Source organism: Triturus cristatus, chromosome 10, assembly GCF_964204655.1.
Source record: "Triturus cristatus chromosome 10, aTriCri1.1, whole genome shotgun sequence".
NCBI lineage: Eukaryota > Metazoa > Chordata > Amphibia > Caudata > Salamandridae > Triturus > Triturus cristatus.
The window spans coordinates 736,470,878-736,493,839 of record NC_140593.1 but is presented as its reverse complement, the minus strand read 5'-3'; positions in this window follow the sequence as shown (position 1 = coordinate 736,493,839).

Sequence of the window (22,962 nt, the reverse complement as noted above, 5' to 3'; positions counted from 1 at the left end):
AGTAATATACGTTTATTAAAACCAAAAGTATATTATTTTTATGATTAGCTAAGATAATGTCTTGCCCTAATATGTGTATTAAATACATATATCTATAATATAAACATTAAGAAATTTTGCGGAATTCGCGCACCCACCGCGTCGAACACGTATATGACGTCACGCGGAAGCACGGGAGCGTCATGTTAAGTAATACGTATATCTCGCGTATGCGGATGGAGTCGCCTACCGGTCGCATAGTAATCGCGCATGAAAATCGGTATCCATCGCATATTCCACGCGGATCCTATGCAACAGTCTTAAAATGGCAGCTAGGTTCCGCGCAGTGATCAAGGAATGTACGCATTGGGTGCGTGGTTCCCCCAAAAAAATTGAAAAAAAGAAAAGAAAATACATTTCTTTTGCAAAAAAATATGTAAAAAAAAATAGAGTTTCAATATTAAAAAAAATAAAAATCAAATTAGATAAAAAATATTTAATATAATTTTTTTAAAAAATATGTAAAACTAAATAATTACAAAAATGTAGAAAATGAATATCAAAAATATAAATAGAGCTATTATTACATTTAAGGTATGGTCATTTCAGAAACCTTCGAAAATTACCACAAAAAAAAGAGGTTTCAGACATGTTAAATTTAGGAATTAGCATTTAAAAAACCTTTGAAATTCACTGAAAAAACCATAGGTTTCAGGGGTGTTATAGTTAGAAATTAGCATTTAAAAAACCTTTGAATTTCACTGAAGAAACCATAGGTGTCAGGGGTGTTATAGTTAGGAATTAGCATTTAAAAAACTTTTGAAATTCACTGCAAAAAACATAGGTTTCAGACATGTTATAGTTAGGAATTAGAATTTAAAAAACCTTAGAAATTCACTGAAAAACCATAGGTTTCAGGGGCGTTATAGTTAGTTGGACATTTCACTCGTGCAAAACCATAGAAATTCGCCCCTTATAGTTAGTTCAGCTAACTATAACTCGCGCGCCCGCAATGCACTGCTGATGATGTCACATATTACATCACTCATGACATGGTCAGTGATATCACTGATGACATCTCAAATGACATCACTGATGACATCACTGATGACATCATCCATGTGATAATTTGATTCATCTTCTCACACCCTAATATAACCTTTGATACACCCACTCTAAATTACAGACTGCCATTCTCAAAACGATAGACACTCCAACACCAATAACTACATACCCACTCATTGATTCTTAGGTTTACACACACATCCACTCACTCACCCGTACAGTCACTCATACTTATGGTCACTCAGTGTAGGACTATGATATGCACTCATACGCCTATATAGAAACTCACACACCACTACTCATCCATAGAGGTACTCACACACCTATTCAGTCATGCAAATAATTAATCACACTGCCATTTACTCACCTATACAATTATGCACACACCAGCTCACTTACTCATACAAATATCAGCACATACTTACGCTCTTATACAATCATTGATACAAGCACAGACTCTCACTTATAGCCATTTATATCCTCCAACACACATATATACTGCCTCTCACATATGTTGTTACTCACACATATACAACTGAGATATACATTCACTCAAAGTCAAAGTCAAAGATAGCTTTATTCGATTTCAAGATAAAAAATCATAAAAGCACAATAATTATACATACGATAAAACACAAAAAATAGAAATCGAAATACATTGCACTTTAAAACACTTCATAATGGGACAGGCTAATTTAAGAAGAAGTTTAGAAATTAGACCATAGTAGATCTACTCCTAACTGCAAATTTTAAAAATTTGGATACAGCATTAATAGTCAATTCATCTTCTAATAAAAGCAACTTTAAGAAAGCAAGTCTACACTGCCTCAAGCCCCAAAACTTTAGTAGGGGAATCAAGTATCTCTTCCTCCCCCAGGCATAAAATTTGCAAAACAAAACACAATGAATTGTAGATTGCATAGAGAGGTCATCACACGGACATTTAATTAAATTTAACGACCAATCATTTTTGTCTGGGAAGGTTAGAAGCCTGAAATAACTACCAGTTCTCAATCGTGCTAATAACATTCTATTATAGCTAGATTGCTCGGGAGATAGATAGAGCTGCAAACCAGGGCCCGGTAAAAGTGAGTGATGTTGTATTACGGATACCTTACACCTCTCCTCAGACCACCGTTGATTCTCCAGAAAAGCGAGACAACCTTCTTTTAACGCCTTTCTGGAGATCAGGGATAGTGAGGAGGGGGTATAAAAATATGCTGGGTGTCCCATACTGATCATAAAATCTTTTACGTATGCAAGCCACTGGATATTATTCGATCTCTCAAGTTTAATACAGTCCAGCAGGATGGCTCTGTTAAAAACAGTTGCCGACGAGGTCCATATCTTATGCCATAGCAATAGTGGGCTTATTTTAATTAAATCAGATATATGGACCAAATCTAGTTCCTTGTGGCAAACGTATGTGGAGGTAGAATTGGGACTGCTAACAGATAGCGCAGGAAGGAATTTTCCATTGTTTGTATTTCCCGACAATCTGCAATCCCCCAAATACCAGCCCCATATATAGCAGTTGACACACATTTAGCCTTATAAATCTCCATCAGGATACGAACGGGTCTACCCCCTAGTTTATTTGCAAACTGTTTAACTGCACCTACAGCACGAGTAAATGCAAGATTCCTAGTAACAACTGCTGTTCTCCAAGTACCTCTCTTATTAAAAACAATCCCTAAATATGAAAAAGTGCTTGTTAGTCCTATCTTGGACTGTTCTAAAAAAGTATTGCAGGAAATCTTATTTTTTGATGAGCAGCACATGGTAAACGTTTTACCAATATAAATTCTATTTTTTTTTTTTTTTTTTTTAGGCCCCTAGATCCCATAAATGCTGAGAAACTAGGTAACGTCTTTTGGAGGCCTATTTGGGTTCTAGCCATAATAACCGCATCATCTGCATACAATAAAATGGGTACCGCCGTGCCGTCAATTTGAGGATAGTCTACTTCTAAATTTGTTAAAAATTCTGCAACACCATTTATATATAAATTTAAAAAAGGTGCCAAAATACAGCCTTGTCTCACACCTTTCATTATTGGAAATTTGTTTGTACATTCGCCTTTTTTCCCAAAACGTACCTTTGCCCCTGCCCCTCTATATAACTCTTTGATAAAATTAAGAATGTTTAAATCAATACCTAGCCCTATTAGAGTGTCCCACAAAAGCTCATGGCTCAAACAATCAAAAGCAGAGCTGAGATCTACAAATGTCATAAATAAATTGCCACTTTTTGCCGCCGTATATTTACCAATTATTATAGCTAAGTTTAGTCCTTGTTCAACAGTACCCAGGCCTGACTTAAAACCGTACTGGAACTTGGAAAGAACACTATTATCCTTAGCCCATATTTGCAATCTATTTAAAATAATTCTACCTGCCACTTTCATCAAGGAATCAAGTAGCGAAATAGGCCGGTAACATTTGGGGTTGTTTCAATCTCCTTTTTTAAAATTAGGGACCACTATCGCTTCCTGCCAGGTGGTTAAAGATCCTTTAGTGTTATAGCTGTTTAACACATTTGTCAAGAGCGGGGCCCATAAGGAAATATTATCCTTATACATATCTATTGGGATCCGATTGGGTCCTGGGGCTTTATTAGCTGAACTTTCTAGTAAAGACTCTCACTTATAGCCATTTATATTCTCCAACACACATATATACTGCCTCTCACATATGTTGTTACTCACACATATACAACTGAGATATACATTCACTCACTAACACACCCATACACACACTCACCCACCCATACAGTCCATCACAGATTCACTCTTGAAACCATGCACCCAGTAAATCACCCACTCACACATCTATGCACAGAGTCACACACCCCACCCACACAAACACTCAGGCACCCATACAGATACTCACACAACCAATGAATAACCCATATAGACACTCATGTAGCTATTCATAAACCCATGCAGCTGCTTACACACCACCAGACAGACGGATACAGACATTCACACAGTTTACTCACTAACCCATGCATTCAGTAAGATAAGTTTAATCACTCACTTATAGAGTCAGACATGCACCTACTAAATCATCTATTCAGACACTTATACACCCCCTCATTCTTCAATATGCCTTTTCCCTATATATATTAAACATATTTAAACTTTACAGAAAGACACAGTCACTTGATGATGTCATCAGTGATGTCATCAGTGATGTCACTGACCATGTCATGAGTAATGTAATATGTGACGTCATCAGCAGTGCATTGCGGGCGCGCAAGTTATAGTTAGCTGAACTAAATATAACGGGCGAATTTCCATGGTTTTGTACGAGTGAAATGTCCAACTAACTATAACGCCCCTGAAACCTATGGTTTTTTCAGTGAATTTCTAAGGTTTTTTAAATGCTAATTCCCAACTATAACATGTCTGAAACCTATGGTTTTTTCAGTGAATATATATATATGCAACCTACTGGCGGTCGCCAGTAGGTAGTTATAGTTAGGACCTATTATCCATAGGAAAAGCGTTTTTGGATTTGCCAATATCATTGGCGCCGTTTAACAAATCTTCACAAAATTTTCAAAACTAGTGTGGAGCTCCAGTCAGCGCCTGTCTTGAAAGTTTCGGGATGTTTCGTCAAGCGGGGCCGAGAAAAAAGGGGGGTCCCAAAACGCATTATCCCCATGTTCATTCCATAGGAAACTTTAGACATGGCTACAGCCCGAACTGCTGAACGGAATTACACCACATTTGGCAAAAAAGTAGCTCTTGGTTCAGAAAGCGCCCTTTTTTTAAATGGTGTAAATTCGACCAGTAGTTTCAAAGAAATTCAAAAATAAAAAAATATCGATATCTGGGCGGAGCCTAACCACACATCTCATCGTGAGATCTGATTGGCTGTCAGCACTTCATCCTGGAATTGCTGGCAGCCATCTTGGGACCAATATACATGATTGCACCCCATTAAAATGCATTGTAGTGAATAGAAGATTTTGAGGGTCACCAAAAGGAGAAATATAAAGGGTGATAACAGACTTTAGTTACATTAGAATTCATTTGTTAATGGTACCGTACTAATTTTAGGAATTGTGGTATGTTCTAAGGTGATTTTACTCTGAAAAACCTTCTGCTGGGATATCATGAATCATGTTTGAGAGAAAACTATTTTCTCATGCTTGTCCCATAGAGGTTTAGAAGCTAAAATGAGAGGATATTTGTTGAGACACAAAGTCGAATGTATTTGAAGAAGGGTAATTTATTTAGTCAAAGTAAATATTAAGACCCACATGCAGGTGGAACAAGAGGAATAGTTCAAGTAGGAGTCAAAGGATGGAATGATGAACATTCCAGTGCATCATATATATACTGAGCAGTTGTCAAGAATTCCTGTCATACAAGGGAAACACGCCCTTATGTAAACAGGAGAGCTGTTACATAACTCAAGGGAAACACGCCCTTATGTAAACAGGAGAGCTGTTACATAACTCAAGGGAAACACGCCCTTATGTAAACAGGAGAGCTGTTACATAACTCAAGGGAAACACGCCCTTATGTAAACAGGAGAGCTGTTACATAACTCAAGGAAAACACGCCCTATAAAGGGAGGAACCGGGAGGTACAAGGCTGTCGGATATTGTGTTTACACCGACGTACCTGCTTCGTGAAGAGCAGTGTTCCGGAGTGGTGCTCCAGTAAGGCAAGAACGGAGGTAGGTCGAGTCGTTACTCCCTGGGCCGTGTCTTGCCCCATCGTCACCTGTGATGGACCCGGAAGCTCTACCGGTCAACCATTGAGCTTCGCTTTTTGACTCGGCTGAGTCCAAGCGCAGTGGCGCTTTTGCTGGTTGGAGTCGTAACTCCCAGCACGACCAGAGACACAGGGACTGCCAGCTGTAACGCACACCAGGAGGTGTTTGCCGCGTTACAGACTCGGAAGTCCACAGGATCGATCGAGCGGCTGCTCTCGGTTCAGTCTTCTTGCTTGTGATTGGGGTATCGGTGACGCATCACCAGGAGGTGACTCCGCGTCCCGGTGCAGTCTGAGGAGGAGGTTGAGCGGCTGCTCCCTTCAGGTAGAGACCCCGGCTGGGTGTTTCCCTGACTCCTCGATTCTCCCCAACACTCTTCGTGCCCCTCACAGCCTACCGATTGGCATTGTCGGCCATTTCATTTCTGCCCTCTGTTGGCATACGCCGGGATCGGCGTATATGCAGAGGACGGTTAGGACCATCCGTGCTGTGGGCTGGTAACGTACTTAGCCTGGAGGATTCCAGTGACTATAACTTTTGTTTGTTCTTTGTATTTTATTTGCCTTCATTAAAAGAACTAACCCTTCACAAGTGGTTGCGTCCTCATTGTCGTGTCTGTTAAACGATCCTGAGACGTTCAGGGCGTTACAAAATATCCGACCTTAATAACACTAACTGTCTCCCGGTCGATAACAGACATGGCAACACTTGATGATGTGCTGGCTGCTTTATTGGCCATGCAAGTTGAAGTGGCTGCCTCTAGGCAAGAAACAGCCGATGTAAAAGCCAGACTGGATGCTATCCAATTGGACCCGCTCACGCCCAGCACCTCCCTCACGAACCAGACCCCTGCGGTAGTAGTGGAAATGCCGGTAGCCATCCCCTTGGCAACACCAGAGAGGTACAGTGGGGATCCTAACACAGTGCAGGTATTCCTCACACAAGTGGCGCTACATTTATCGTGCAAACCAAAGGCGTTCCCCACGAGTCAGGCTCGTGTGGCTTTCCTTATATCCTATTTGGCTGGAAACGCGGCACAATGGGCCGTACCTCTGGTGAGCAGGGACGACCCCCTCTTATGTGATTGGGGTGCTTTTCGCGAGGAATTCCTGAAGGTATTCGACAGAAGGGCTGACTCGTACACGGCGGACCGTGAAATGCTTGAGTTGAGACAGGGATCCAACGACCTGGTGCAGTATCTCAACGCGTTCCGAAGGCTGGTTGCGGAAACCAAGTGGCCTGTTGCTAAACAGACGGCGCTCTTCCATCAAGGGCTGTGCGATGAGCTCAAGGACGCCGTGGCTCATATTGACCCTCAACCCAAGACATGTGAGGGCCTTATCAACCTGGTATTACGGCTGGAACATAGGCTAAGTGAAAGAAAGGGGGATCATGGGAGAAAAGGAAAATCCCTTCCATCCTATGTGACGGTGGGAAGTCCTGAAACTTCCACCGCATCCAAGGGAGAACCCATGGACATCAGCGCAATACGAGCGAGCCTCACAGCCACGGAGAAAGAGTCACGCCGTAAACAAGGATTGTGCCTATATTGTGGCAAAAAAGGCCACTACGTACGTGAATGCCCTGCCAAACCGAAGACGTCACGTTATCGGGCCAACCGGTCGGTAACAGCCGTGGTGGACATACCGGCGGAAAACTAGAGGACTCCAAGACCAGAGAAGGGGCATCTCGGAGTCTCTCATCCATCCCTTCACTTTCCAACTCGGTCACTAAGGGACAACGACACCTGTTTATCACGGTGCACGTGGGAGTGCATGACCAGTGGATACCCGTTGTGGCCATGGTGGATTCAGGGGCCACTGGCATGTTTATGGACCACAACGAGGCATGCAGGCTAGGGCTAGTGCTTCTTCCCAAAGCAGTACCCGAAGACGTCTATGCGGTAGACGGAAGGCGATTGGTGACGGGGCCCATCGGACAGCACACGGGGGTCCTTCCGATGAGATATGGGAGGAACCATTTGGAACAAATCGATTTTAACATCATCCGAGCGCCCCAATATGGCGTCATATTGGGATTGCCGTGGCTACAGAAGCACAACCCCTTTGTTGATTGGCCAACACATCGCATCGAAATGACGTCACCGTATTGCATCCTGCATTGTGGAATAAGAACGGAATCCCTTGACGCAGATGAGAGCGGGAGTCAGACGGTGGCTACAGCGGCAGAAAAAGATGTGGCTCTCCCCCAGGCTTATCACAGTTTTGAGGATGTATTTGATGAGGTGAAGGCGGAAGTGCTACCACCACATAGACAGTTTGACTGCCAGATCGACCTGGTGCCAGGGGCCAGTGTTCCCAGCGGCAGGCTGTATGCCCTGACGGAGCCTGAAAACGTGCATCTCCGGGGGTACCTGGATAAACTCCTCAAGCTAGGATTCATCCGCCCGTCCAAGTCTCCGGCCGCCTCGCCACTCTTCTTCATCCCGAAGGCTAATGGGGAGCTGAGAGCCTGTGTGGACTTTAGGGCATTGAATGCGATAACCATAAAAAATCGGTACCCCTTGCCTCTCATCAGTGTACTTCTGGAACAGGTCAAGAAAGCTCGTATCTACACCAAGTTGGATTTGAAAGGGGCATACCATCTGGTGCGCATGAGGGACGGAGACGAGTGGAAGACCGCCTTTAAGACCAGGTTCGGCCTTTTTGAGTACCTCGTCATGCCGTTCGGTCTGTGCAACGCCCCGGCAGCCTTTCAGTACTTTTTGAATGAGGTATTCAGAGAGGAGTTGGATATCTACGTGGTCGTATATATCGACGACATCCTCATCTATTCGTCCAGTGTGGAGGAGCACGTACACCACGTCAAAGCTGTGCTCCAAAAGCTGAGGGAAAACATGCTGTTTTGTAAACTCAGCAAGTGTGACTTCCACGTCACATCCGTGGAATTCCTCGGAGTGATGCTGAGTCCAGAGGGACAGGAGATGGCAGAACGAAAGATCAAGGCGGTGAAAGAATGGCCGGTGCCCCAAAGCGTGAAGGACGTCCAAAGTTTCATTGGCTTCGCCAACTTTTACAGGCGGTTTATAGATGGCTTTTCAGGAGTGGTGGCCCCAATCACACAGCTACTGAGGAATTCCAAGGAGTTTGTCTGGTCCCCTGAAGCGAACAAAGCCTTTGAGGCCCTGAAAAGCGCCTTTGGTAAGGCGCCGGTGTTGGCTCACCCCGATCCGGATCTCCCCTACGTGGTGGAAGCGGACGCGTCGGATGTGGCGCTGGGGGCTATCTTGTCCCAACGCAACCACGACACAGGGGTGCTTCATCCCGTTGCGTACATGTCCCGCAAACTCAACGACGCCGAACGCAACTACCATATTGCGGAGAAGGAGCTTCTCGCAATCAAGGACGCCTTCACCGAATGGAGGCATTGGTTGATGGGGGCAAGACATGTGGTATCGGTGTACACGGACCATCGGAACCTACAGTTCATGACGGCCACTAGACACCTTTCTCCCAGGCAGCTGCGGTGGATGATCTTCTTTGCGGGGTTCAACTTCCGCATCACATATCGGCCGGGGACGGAAAACCGGAAGGCGGACGCCCTGTCCCGTCAATCTGCAGTTAAGGAACCATTGCCTGCAACCGAGCGTTCCATCATTTCCCCGAGGATGGTATTGGGGGTTATCCAACCGGATACTTTCCTGAGGGGAATAAAGAGAGGGATCAGGTCATTCGCATGGCGGAGGTGGCTCCTCAGTCACAGAGAATGGCAGCTGAAGGACGGGATACCCCTGAAGGGCAGGTGCCTATTGATACCCACGCCTAGGCTAAGGAAACAAGCATTCATCTGGTGCCATGACTCTCCATGCGCAGGTCATTTGGGCTTTGAAAAAACGGTGGCTAGCATGGGACGGCATTTCTGGTGGCCAACCATGAGAGTGGATGTCAGGAGGTGGGGACAGGAGTGTCCTACGTGTGCTACCATGAAGGCCGACCATGGCCGAACCCAAGGGCTCTTACATCCACTTCCGACCCCGGATAGACCATGGGATAGCATATCACTGGACTTCGTGGTGGGCCTACCGGTAGACCAGGGGATGACGGCAATACTGGTGGTGGTGGATTACTTGACGAAAATGGGGCACTTCATCCCCTGCAAGAGAGTCCCTACGGCCGGGGAATTGGCGTCACTACTCCTAAAGAATGTGGTACGACTGCATGGATTACCTGGGGTGATCGTGTCGGACCGGGGGTCGCAGTTTACTGCGCAATTCTGGAAGACTTGGTGCACTGCGCTGCATGTTAAGACCGCCCTGTCCACCAGCTACCACCCTCAAACGGACGGCCAAACCGAGCGCTTGAACCAAACGCTCAAACAGTATCTGCGATGTTTTGTGGACCAGGGCAGGGAAGAATGGGTCGACTTGCTATGGGGTGCAGAGATAGCCTATAACAACGCCACTCACAGCTCCACACAGTCATCTCCGTTCTATAGCAACTATGGCCAACATCCCAGGTTCTTGCCATTTCTACATCCGTTCAGAGAGGACAGGATTCCCGCCACAGCGGACAGGGTGGCACACATAAAAGACACGTTGATGCGCTCAAGGGCTGTCCTAATAGAGGCCAAGAGAAGATACAAGGCTGCGGCAGATAGGAAGAGAAGGCCCGGGCCACTGTACCGCACTGGAGACTACGTCTGGATATCCACAAGAAACATGAGGTTTCGAAAGAACAGTGTGTTCCATTCCAAGTACATGGGCCCCTATCGAATTACCAAGTGTATGGGTCCCGTGAACGTGAAGGTGTGCTTGCCCCAGTCATTGCGGATACACCCTGTCTTTCATGTATCATTGCTCAAACCAGCACCCTCCAAGCCGTCTGGGACTCCTAGGCCGGTATGCGTGGAGTCGGAGGTGGAGTATGAAGTGTCGGGCATACGGGCGTCCAAATGGCGCAGGGGGAAGCTGTGGTACCTGGTTGCGTGGAAAGGCTATGGCCCGGAGGAGCATTCATGGGAACCGGCTGAAGGGGTTCATGCTCCGCGCTTGGTCTCCTTGTTCCATCGGCGTTTTCCTGCCAGCGCTGGACCCGTGGGGAGCCGCTGAGAGGGAGGATGTACTGTCAAGAATTCCTGTCATACAAGGGAAACACGCCCTTATGTAAACAGGAGAGCTGTTACATAACTCAAGGGAAACACGCCCTTATGTAAACAGGAGAGCTGTTACATAACTCAAGGGAAACACGCCCTTATGTAAACAGGAGAGCTGTTACATAACTCAAGGGAAACACGCCCTTATGTAAACAGGAGAGCTGTTACATAACTCAAGGGAAACACGCCCTTATGTAAACAGGAGAGCTGTTACATAACTCAAGGAAAACACGCCCTATAAAGGGAGGAACCGGGAGGTACAAGGCTGTCGGATATTGTGTTTACACCGACGTACCTGCTTCGTGAAGAGCAGTGTTCCGGAGTGGTGCTCCAGTAAGGCAAGAACGGAGGTAGGTCGAGTCGTTACTCCCTGGGCCGTGTCTTGCCCCATCGTCACCTGTGAAGGACCCGGAAGCTCTACCGGTCAACCATTGAGCTTCGCTTTTTGACTCGGCTGAGTCCAAGCGCAGTGGCGCTTTTGCTGGTTGGAGTCGTAACTCCCAGCCCGACCAGAGACACAGGGACTGCCAGCTGTAACGCACACCAGGAGGTGTTTGCCGCGTTACAGACTCGGAAGTCCACAGGATCGATCGAGCGGCTGCTCTCGGTTCAGTCTTCTTGCTTGTGATTGGGGTATCGGTGACGCATCACCAGGAGGTGACTCCGTGTCCCGGTGCAGTCTGAGGAGGAGGTTGAGCGGCTGCTCCCTTCAGGTAGAGACCCCGGCTGGGTGTTTCCCTGACTCCTCGATTCTCCCCAACACTCTTCGTGCCCCTCACAGCCTACCGATTGGCATTGTCGGCCATTTCATTTCTGCCCTCTGTTGGCATACGCCGGGATCGGCGTATATGCAGAGGACGGTTAGGACCATCCGTGCTGTGGGCTGGTAACGTACTTAGCCTGGAGGATTCCAGTGAGTATAACTTTTGTTTGTTCTTTGTATTTTATTTGCCTTCATTAAAAGAACTAACCCTTCACAAGTGGTTGCGTCCTCATTGTCGTGTCTGTTAAACGATCCTGAGACGTTCAGGGCGTTACAGCAGTCAGGGAAAGTATGTCATAGTGAGGAAGGAAAGTGATAGGACAGGAGTGTGAAAGAAGAGGAATGAGGATAGAGTGAGGGAAAGAAAGATATGCAGAAGATAAGAAGCACAACAATATTTTCTGTGAATTCACATTTTCTTTCTCAGTCATGTGAGAATGAAGTCTGACATTCTCAGTATAACAACATGGGCAGAGCCTATCAGTTGAATCCTTTGTGTTCTACTACAGCTTCCCAGAGTTTTATAAAGAACAACTAGAGCGCTAACAGTCTTACATATGACAAAATGATGGCACACCTGAAGCCATCTTGATTGGAATAAAAAGGTGTGAGAAGTTGGCCTGGTATATGCTAGTCACTAGTTAAAGTGGCCACCTTGCACCAGTACAATTCGACTCTTATGGTAGATAGGTTTAAGAGAACCTTTTAAAGAAAGCTATCCTAGTGGTAGCTGTGGAGAGCAGCCTTCAGGCTAAGTCTTTAGAGGAATGTAAAGCAGCTTGTTTTACCTTATAATCTCTTGAATTACTAAATGATAGGACACCACACAGGTATATATATAAAATATATATGTATTTATTTCTAACACACTCTACTAATCTCTTTATGAGATTAGAAGTCAGGAACATATGCACAAATCAACGTTTCACAACAAATTAAGCACTTATATGGCTGGGGCCCTAGGGGCGTACCAGACCCTATTCTAAAAAAGAGGTATAAGAAGAACGACTTGAGAAGGGACAAGGCCTAGGGCCTTCAGAAGCGCTGGGGCCTCACTAATCCACCCAAGGCAGGTAAGTAAAGGACCCACGGGAGACACATGCAGTGTGAGAACACAGCCGCGAATCCCAATAGACTTCAATGGAGCAAGTCGCGGTTGGAATTTTAAAGTTTTAGGATACTTCGGGAGAGTCTACAAGCAAGTCACTTACAGGGTAAGTAGTTCTAGAGCCAACACACACAGGAGCACGGTAGTGCTGGAGTTACCTCACCCAGGGAAGCCGGGTGCATAGGTGTCTTTTGGAGTCGGGTCGCGGCATCGTTTTCAATGGGAGCCAAAGAAGACTTGCTGCTTGTGAAGACAGGAGAAGTGTCCGGTGGAATCCAAGGCTGGATTCAGAAGAAAGAAGACCTGAAAGCAGAGGAGCCAGTGTTCAAAGTCACTTACCAGTGACCCGGGCCCAGGAAGATTGATACCCACAGTCATCGGGTGATTTCAGGTGATCACGGGTGTCTTGACTTTTCATTATTAAACATAAAGATCCATCTCTTTAGGGAAAAAGAGGAAATTCAAAACCTGGGTTTCAAAGGAACGGGGATAAATGAGTGTGGGTGTCCCACAATGGTTGGACATACACAGAGTTGTTTAAATACCCCTCACACACCAAGAATGACCCATGGTGTCATGCTTCATCATAGGGGTCTTCCCGCCCCGCTGCGGGACGGGGCGTGCTACGACCTACGAATACGTGGGAGCACTGATAATAAAGTGCTATGTGTAGTGCAATGGGAGGGTCTGGGGTAGATGTGAATGTGAGGTTAAAAAGGACCTGGCCCCTAGGACAAAAGACCTTTAATAAGTCAGAGGGGGCTGGTACTAGTAAAAAGGTGGTGCGGAGACTTCCTACTCAATGTGCGGTTTACTCCTAGTATGTTGTCAACATGTTTCGATGCAGGGCATCTTCATCAGGACAGGGTTAAGATCCCTCCTATGTGCAAATTTATGTACTTATGAGAATACTATCAACATAAGTGAAGAAATGCGAAAATATACAGTACCTAATGGTATGCGTATTTATTCTGTAGGGAAAAAATAAAGAAAAAATAAAGAAAAAAGTACTCGTTTAGTTGCCCAGGAAATATAATCATCATACCTGCAAACATAAGAAGTGTGCCACAAACGTGACAAAAACGTGATAGTTTTAGCCATAATTCTTAATTGTTGCAGAAGAAAGTGCGGTGACCTGTAAAGAAATAGAGACATACACGACACTACGAACAGATAACAGAAAACACACACTCTAAAAAATACGTGGACTATACTCATAATCAGAGATAGACCCAGTGATGTATAGAATACATACTTAAGTGTACGTGAGGAGTTGCCTCATGAACCTTAGGGCGGGTGGGAAAAACAATAAGGAGCCTCAATGCTGAAAAAAGAATGGAAAAAGAGAAATGGCTGTTATTTCCTGACTACTCCTTGAGAAACGCCGAGACCGGTATCCTCAAGCGGCTAAGCCGTACTCACGTATCCTTAAACAGCCAATCGCTTAATGTCCACCCATCCCGGGGTTCCGTCGATATGTGGAGAAACCCCTACAGTGCCCAGTTTAAGTACAGCCAGCTCTTGTCGAATTACGGGAAAACTCGCTGCACCCGGTGTACTACAAAAGCTTCCGGTTCAGGGAGTGACGGAAGACTAGACCTGACAGAGTGTGGAGATATTTGTCAACCGGAAGTGAGGACCCGATGTGAGTCTTCGGAATGGTATTTCCTATGTAAACATAACCACTCGTAATTACAAGATATTAGAAATAAAGGTTTTAAAAAACTAGAGGTGTCACTGGCATACCGCCTTCACAAGAGGGTACGGTGACTGCAATCCTTGTAAGCGGATGGTAAAATGCGGGCTAAAATTGCAGTGAGAGAACGAGAGGCATCTCTCGCGTATGGTGACTGCAATCCTTTTAAGCGGATGGTAAAATGCGGGCTAAAATTACAGTGAGAGAACGAGAGGCATCTCTCGCGTATCAGGAGATACGGTAGCAGTGCTATAACGGGGAGTAAAAGCGGGCAATATTGACAGGGAGGGAGAAATATCCCAGTGAAGGAAGTCATACTTGAGGACTGACACGCAGGTAGTAATATTTACAGCCCACCGTATCCTATACTAAGACTGAAAAAAGGGGTTATTCTGACAAGGATTAGCACGGAGGCTTAAATGGATTGTTTTAAATGATGGTACAAGTATCCAAAATGGTAGTTTCTATGATGACAGGATTTCTGAAAGTTGTACCAGAATGGGGTTGCCACTTCTGATTTAGTAGGTCATACATAGCGAAGAAAGGAGAGAGACATGGTACTATGACAGCTGTGACCATGGTATGTCATCATTCAGACCCATCACATGTGTGCCCAGACGGAACACCCAACGTTGTTCCTTTTCAAAGAGTCCATGCTCGGTCTGTAGTTGTTCTATGACAGTCCATCTGAGGTCATTGACCCCATGGTTTTCAGTCAAGAAATGTGTTGCCATCTTGATCGTACTCTTCTTGCAGCGAATATTACTTTTGTGTTCGCCCATTCGAATTTTCACTTGTCTGGTGGTCATACCCACATATTCCATCTTACAGGGGCAAGTGATAAGATAGACAACATTTTTGCTGTTGCAATTGGTGAATTTTCTCTGTTCCCAGACAGTGCCGTTGGCGAAAGTGATGTTTGTACTCTTTTTGGTTAGGGTGCAAGTACTGCACATTCCGCATGGATGATGTCCTTTGACAGGTGGTTGGATACTTCTTGTGATCTGTTGGACAGGTGGTTTGCGTGGTCTGGTGTGAACCAAAATGTCTTTTAAATTTCTGCCCCTCTTATGGGAGAACATGGGTTTCGGTAGGTTGAGGCCTCCACAATTTAGAATTTTCCAATTCTTATTAATAATCTTGGATACTTGGTTCGAATGTGTGTTGTAGGTTGTGACACAGATAGGTCTGGTTTCTTCTTCCTGTGGTATTCGGTTCTCTAAAAGAGAATCCCTATTGTTGTTCCTCGCTCTCTTGAATCCTTTCTTGACAATTGACTCTGGATAATGTCGGTCTCGCAATTTCTTCTCCAGATCTTTAGCCTGGGCCTTGAAGTCCGTCAATTCTGAACAATTCCTCCGTAAACGCAGGAACTGGCCATAGGGGAGATTATCGCGAAGGTGCCTAGGGTGGAAACTATCATATAGCAATAGGCAGTTTTTGGCCGTTGGTTTGAAGTGTGTGCTGGATTTCAATCGGCCTTCATCTGCATAGATGTTGAGGTCTAGGAATACTAGGTTGCTGTTAGATGATGTATGCGTGAATTTGAGAAAGGCATTTTGTTCATTCAACCAATTCATGAAGGTGGTAACTGAATCAGAGTCCCCTTTCCAAATCACTAAGACGTCATCAATATAACGTTTCCACAAAATGATGTTCTGATGAAACGGGTTATGTGGGTTCAGTATCCTCTGGGACTCCAGATGATGAACATATAATCCTGCTAGGCTCGGCGCAAAGGTTCTACCCATGCTAGTACCGTGTTTTTGTAGGTAGTGCACATCCTGGTACAGAAAAAAATTTCTCTTGAGGGCCAGGGTAATGCATTCCATCACTAGGTTGCGGGGAGTGTGATAGTTCCATGTTGTGGAAAAAAGAACCTCCTCAATGATATCCAAGGTGTCGTCATGTGGCAAACTAGTATAGAGACTCTCCACATCCAATCCAATTAACAGGTGTTGTGCAGGATCAAACGTTAGACCTTCAAGGAGTTGTAAGACTGCTTTTGTATCTTTCAAATAAGTATCCGTTCCTTGGACTAGTGGTCGAAGAAATGCATCCGCAAATTTCGACAAAGGCTCTAATATTGAACCGATCCCAGATACAATGGGATGTCCAGGAGGATGGTCCAGGTTTTTATGGATTTTTGGGATCGTGTAGAAATAGGGAGTTCTGGGTGCCTTCTGTACTAGGAATTCAGCCTCTTTTCTAGTGATCCAATCATGTGCAGTGGCCTCTTCCACCATCCCCATTATATGAACCCGAATGCTCTCGGTGAGGTCATCATTAAGGATTTCATAGTTCCTCTGATCACCCAGTAGTCTCTTGCACTCGTTATCATAATCAGTGGTTGTCTGTATGACCGTCGCTCCGCCTTTATCGGCTGGCTTAATGGTGATATCCATGTTGTTGGCTAGTTGTTGTAGTGCTTCTTTCTCTGCTCTAGTCACATTCTGGAATGCATTATAATCCTTCTGGAGTGCGTTGTTAATATCCTCCATAACTGCTTTCTCAAAAGTTAGCAGTTCGATGGGTAAAGTAGAGTCCACTGGGGTGAATGTGGATTTTGATCTCAATCCCGTATCAGATGACTGGGTGGGGACTGTAATTTGATCAGAAAAAAAGACTTTGAGTTTAAGTTTACGCATAAACTCTTTAATTTCCAAACAAAGTTTGAACTTATCAACTTTGTTGGTGGGGACGAAACCCAATCCTTTCTCCAAAGCTGCCGTTTGATGATGGGTTAGGGAAATGGTTGAAAGATTAACCACTAGTTGTCCTTTCGACTGGTCGATGGTTGGTTCGACGCTGCTGTCATACTCCGTGTTGATACTCTCGTTGGATCCTCTTGGTCGCTGCTCCAATGGACCTGGTTGCCTCTCCGGGGAACAGGCCAACAACAGAGACCTTACAGACTGAGAGGCAGAGGTTGGGGTGGTTATCAAGGTCCACCACTATACACCCAATATCCCTTTGGACCTCTGCCTATGGGAGTACCCTTCCAACATTGGAATCCCGCCCCACAGGACTACAACTATTATGGTCCACCCCCTTTTTTAGGGATGCGTTCAGGACCACCACGAGGAAGAAACCGGAGAGGCAACCAGGTCCATTGGAGCAGCGACCAAGAGGATCCAACGAAAGTATCAACACGGAGTATGACAGCAGCGTCGAACCAACCATCGACCAGTCGAAAGGACAACTAGTGGTTAATCTTTCAACCATTTCCCTAACCCATCATCAAACGGCAGCTTTGGAGAAAGGATTGGGTTTCGTCCTCACCAACAAAGTTGATAAATTCAAACTTTGTTTGGAAATTAAAGAGTTTATGCGTAAACTTAAACTCAAAGTCTTTTTTTCTGATCAAATTACAGTCCCCGCCCAGTCATCTGATACGGGATTGAGATCAAAATCCACATTCACCCCAGTGGACTCTACTTTACCCATCGAACTGCTAACTTTTGAGAAAGCAGTTATGGAGGATATTAACAACGCACTCCAGAAGGATTATAATGTATTCCAGAATGTGACTAGAGCAGAGAAAGAAGCACTACAACTAGCCAACAACATGGATATCACCATTAAGCCAGCCGATAAAGGCGGAGCGACGGTCATACAGACAACCACTGATTATGATAACGAGTGCAAGAGACTACTGGGTGATCAGAGCAACTATGATATCCTTAATGATGACCCCACCGAGAGCATTCGGGTTCATATAATGGGGATGGTGGAAGAGGCCACTGCACATGATTGGATCACTAGAAAAGAGGCTGACTTCCTAGTACAGAAGGCACCCAGAACTTCCTATTTCTACACGATCCCAAAAATCCATAAAAACCTGGACCATCCTCCTGGACGTCCCATTGTATCTGGGATCGGTTCAATATTAGAGCCTTTGTCGAAATTTGCGGATGCATTTCTTCGACCACTAGTCCAAGGAACGGATACTTATTTGAAAGATACAAAAGCAGTCTTACAACTCCTTGAAGGTCTAACATTTGATCCTGCACAACACCTGTTAATTGGATTGGATGTGGAGAGCCTCTATACTAGTTTGCCACATGACGACACCTTGGATATCATTGAGGAGGTTCTTTTTTCCACAGCATGGAACTATCACACTCCCCGCAACCTAGAGATGGAATGCATTACCCTGGCCCGCAAGAGAATTTTTTTTCTGTACCAGGATGTGCACTACCTACAAAAACACGGTACTAGCATGGGTAGTACCTTTGCGCCGAGCCTAGCAGGATTATATGTTCATCATCTGGAGTCCCAGAGGATACTGAACCCACATAACCCGTTTCATCAGAACATCATTTTGTGGAAACGTTATATTGATGACGTCTTAGTGATTTGGAAAGGGGACTCTGATTCAGTTACCACCTTCATGAATTGGTTGAATGAACAAAATGCCTTTCTCAAATTCACGCATACATCATCTAACAGCAACCTAGTATTCCTAGACCTCAACATCTATGCAGATGAAGGCCGATTGAAATCCAGCACACACTTCAAACCAACGGCCCAAAACTGCCTATTGCTATATGATAGTTTCCACCCTAGGCACCTTCGCGATAATCTCCCCTATGGCCAGTTCCTGCGTTTACGGAGGAATTGTTCAGAATTGACGGACTTCAAGGCCCAGGCTAAAGATCTGGAGAAGAAATTGCGAGACCGGCATTATCCAGAGTCAATTGTCAAGAAAGGATTCAAGAGAGCGAGGAACAACAATAGGGATTCTCTTTTAGAGAACCGAATACCACAGGAAGAAGAAACCAGACCTATCTGTGTCACAACCTACAACACACATTCGAACCAAGTATCCAAGATCATTAATAAGAATTGGAAAATTCTAAATTGTGGAGGCCTCAACCTACCGAAACCCATGTTCTCCCATAAGAGGGGCAGAAATTTAAAAGACATTTTGGTTCACACCAGACCACGCAAACCACCTGTCCAACAGATCACAAGAAGTATCCAACCACCTGTCAAAGGACATCATCCATGCGGAATGTGCAGTACTTGCACCCTAACCAAAAAGAGTACAAACATCACTTTCGCCAACGGCACTGTCTGGGAACAGAGAAAATTCACCAATTGCAACAGCAAAAATGTTGTGTATCTTATCACTTGCCCCTGTAAGATGGAATATGTGGGTATGACCACCAGACAAGTGAAAATTCGAATGGGCGAACACAAAAGTAATATTCGCTGCAAGAAGAGTACGACCAAGATGGCAACACATTTCTTGACTGAAAACCATGGGGTCAATGACCTCAGATGGACTGTCATAGAACAACTACAGACCGAGCATGGACTCTTTGAAAAGGAACAACGTTGGGTGTTCCGTCTGGGCACACATGTGATGGGTCTGAATGATGACATACCATGGTCACAGCTGTCATAGTACCATGTCTCTCTCCTTTCTTCGCTATGTATGACCTACTAAATCAGAAGTGGCAACCCCATTCTGGTACAACTTTCAGAAATCCTGTCATCATAGAAACTACCATTTTGGATACTTGTACCATCATTTAAAACAATCCATTTAAGCCTCCGTGCTAATCCTTGTCAGAATAACCCCTTTTTTCAGTCTTAGTATAGGATACGGTGGGCTGTAAATATTACTACCTGCGTGTCGGTCCTCAAGTATGACTTCCTTCACTGGGATATTTCTCCCTCCCTGTCATTATTGCCCGCTTTTACTCCCCGTTATAGCACTGCTACCGTATCTCCTGATACGCGAGAGATGCCTCTCGTTCTCTCACTGTAATTTTAGCCCGCATTTTACCATCCGCTTACAAGGATTGCAGTCACCATACGCGAGAGATGCCTCTCGTTCTCTCACTGCAATTTTAGCCCACATTTTACCATCCGCTTACAAGGATTGCAGTCACCGTACCCTCTTGTGAAGGCGGTATGCCAGTGACACCTCTAGTTTTTTAAAACCTTTATTTCTAATATCTTGTAATTACGAGTGGTTATGTTTACATAGGAAATACCATTCCGAAGACTCACATCGGGTCCTCACTTCCGGTTGACAAATATCTCCACACTCTGTCAGGTCTAGTCTTCCGTCACTCCCTGAACCGGAAGCTTTTGTAGTACACCGGGTGCAGCGAGTTTTCCCGTAATTCGACAAGAGCTGGCTGTACTTAAACTGGGCACTGTAGGGGTTTCTCCATATATCGACGGAACCCCGGGATGGGTGGACATTAAGCGATTGGCTGTTTAAGGATACGTGAGTACGGCTTAGCCGCTTGAGGATACCGGTCTCGGCGTTTCTCAAGGAGTAGTCAGGAGATAACAGCCATTTCTCTTTTTCCATTCTTTTTTCAGCATTGAGGCTCCTTATTGTTTTTCCCACCCGCCCTAAGGTTCATGAGGCAACTCCTCACGTACACTTAAGTGTGTATTCTATACATCACTGGGTCTATCTCTGATTATGAGTATAGTCCACGTATTTTTTAGAGTGTGTGTTTTCTGTTATCTGTTCGTAGTGTCGTGTATGTCTCTATTTCTTTACAGGTCACCGCACTTTCTTCTGCAACAATTAAGAATTATGGCTAAAACTATCACGTTTTTGTCACGTTTGTGGCACACTTCTTATGTTTGCAGGTATGATGATTATATTTCCTGGGCAACTAAACGAGTACTTTTTTCTTTATTTTTTCTTTATTTTTTCCCTACAGAATAAATACGCATACCATTAGGTACTGTATATTTTCGCATTTCTTCACTTATGTTGATAGTATTCTCATAAGTACATAAATTTGCACATAGGAGGGATCTTAACCCTGTCCTGATGAAGATGCCCTGCATCGAAACATGTTGACAACATACTAGGAGTAAACCGCACATTGAGTAGGAAGTCTCCGCACCACCTTTTTACTAGTACCAGCCCCCTCTGACTTATTAAAGGTCTTTTGTCCTAGGGGCCAGGTCCTTTTTAATCTCACATTCACATCTACCCCAGACCCTCCCATTGCACTACACATAGCACTTTATTATCAGTGCTCCCACGTATTCGTAGGTCGTAGCACGCCCCGTCCCGCAGCGGGGCGGGAAGACCCCTATGATGAAGCATGACACCATGGGTCATTCTTGGTGTGTGAGGGGTATTTAAACAACTCTGTGTATGTCCAACCATTGTGGGACACCCACACTCATTTATCCCCGTTCCTTTGAAACCCAGGTTTTGAATTTCCTCTTTTTCCCTAAAGAGATGGATCTTTATGTTTAATAATTAATTTAGAGTGGTGGACGCATCCATCTCTGGAGCCCATGTAGGGCCTTCCCTCTACGCTCCCTAATCTTGTTATTATTAGTTAGTCTTGACTTTTCAGTCACGCCGTGCGGGAGGCTTCGACGACAACCATGAGCTGGATTTGACATGTCCCATGAAGTCTGCAGCTTACCGCGGTGTCGTTGACCAGATTGGAGCCAACAAGCCTTGATAACAGCAAGTCTTGTGGAAAGTGGAAAAAGTCAGCGGTGCAGACCAGGAAGGTCTGAGGGACTCATCCAGCGAGGGTAAGTCAGGGCAGGCTGGAGCAACCAGGGGAGCCCATTGGTTCTGTAGAAAAGTCTTCTGGGGACCCACAAGCCAACCGGCAAGGGATCGCGAAGACGCCTCAGGAGGATTCACTTCACAGGTAGGCCTCTGATCTTCAGTGGAAATCCTGCTGGAGGCTTGGACCACATGTGGTCTAATGCACAAGTTCATAGAACATCATGAAGGGATTGCACTTGACAATAGTGCACGGTACCTGGGTATTGCTGTTCCTCGTCACTCGTGGGGTCCACTTGCCTCAGCTTCGCTGGGGACTCACGATGGCCTTGGAGAAGTCAGGAAATCCACCTCTGGGGCTCCAGGGACTTTAGCCTCCGGCGGGAGCAGGAAAGTTTGCGACCATTGATGCAAAGTTTTTGGTGCCTGCCAAGCAGGGGAGTCACTCCTTGACTCCAAGGGAGATTCTTCAGTCTTCCAAAGGTAGTGGAACGTCGAAGATCCAGGATTCTTCTTCAGAGCGTCATCCAGGGATATCTAGTTTGCAATGGCAAGGGCTCCCTAACTTATACTAGAAGGAAGGGAGGGACTAGCTCTATGACCCCTCATATGGGAGGGTCAGGGGAGTGGGTGGCTACACCCACTTCCCTTTGTCCAGTTTCACACCAGAGCAGGGGCAGGTAGCCCCTGAACCGGCTTGAGCTGGCCTATGCACAGAGGAGCCTACTGCTCCCCCAGTGCAGGACTTCAAAGTACTATAGGAGTGCACCCACCCAGCACCAATACACCAAATCATGTCTGGGAGGTGGTTACACCTCCCTGTGACAGGATGCCTATTGTTGGGCCTCCTCCACTGCGAGTTTTGGTCAGCAGCAGGAGGGCAGCCCTGTGTCTGTGCTGGTGGCATCCATTTTGTGATGCCAGGGCTCTTTCAGGATTCTAACGTGTTTCCACAGTAGGTACATGTCTACCCCTCTAGAAGGGTGGGATCAT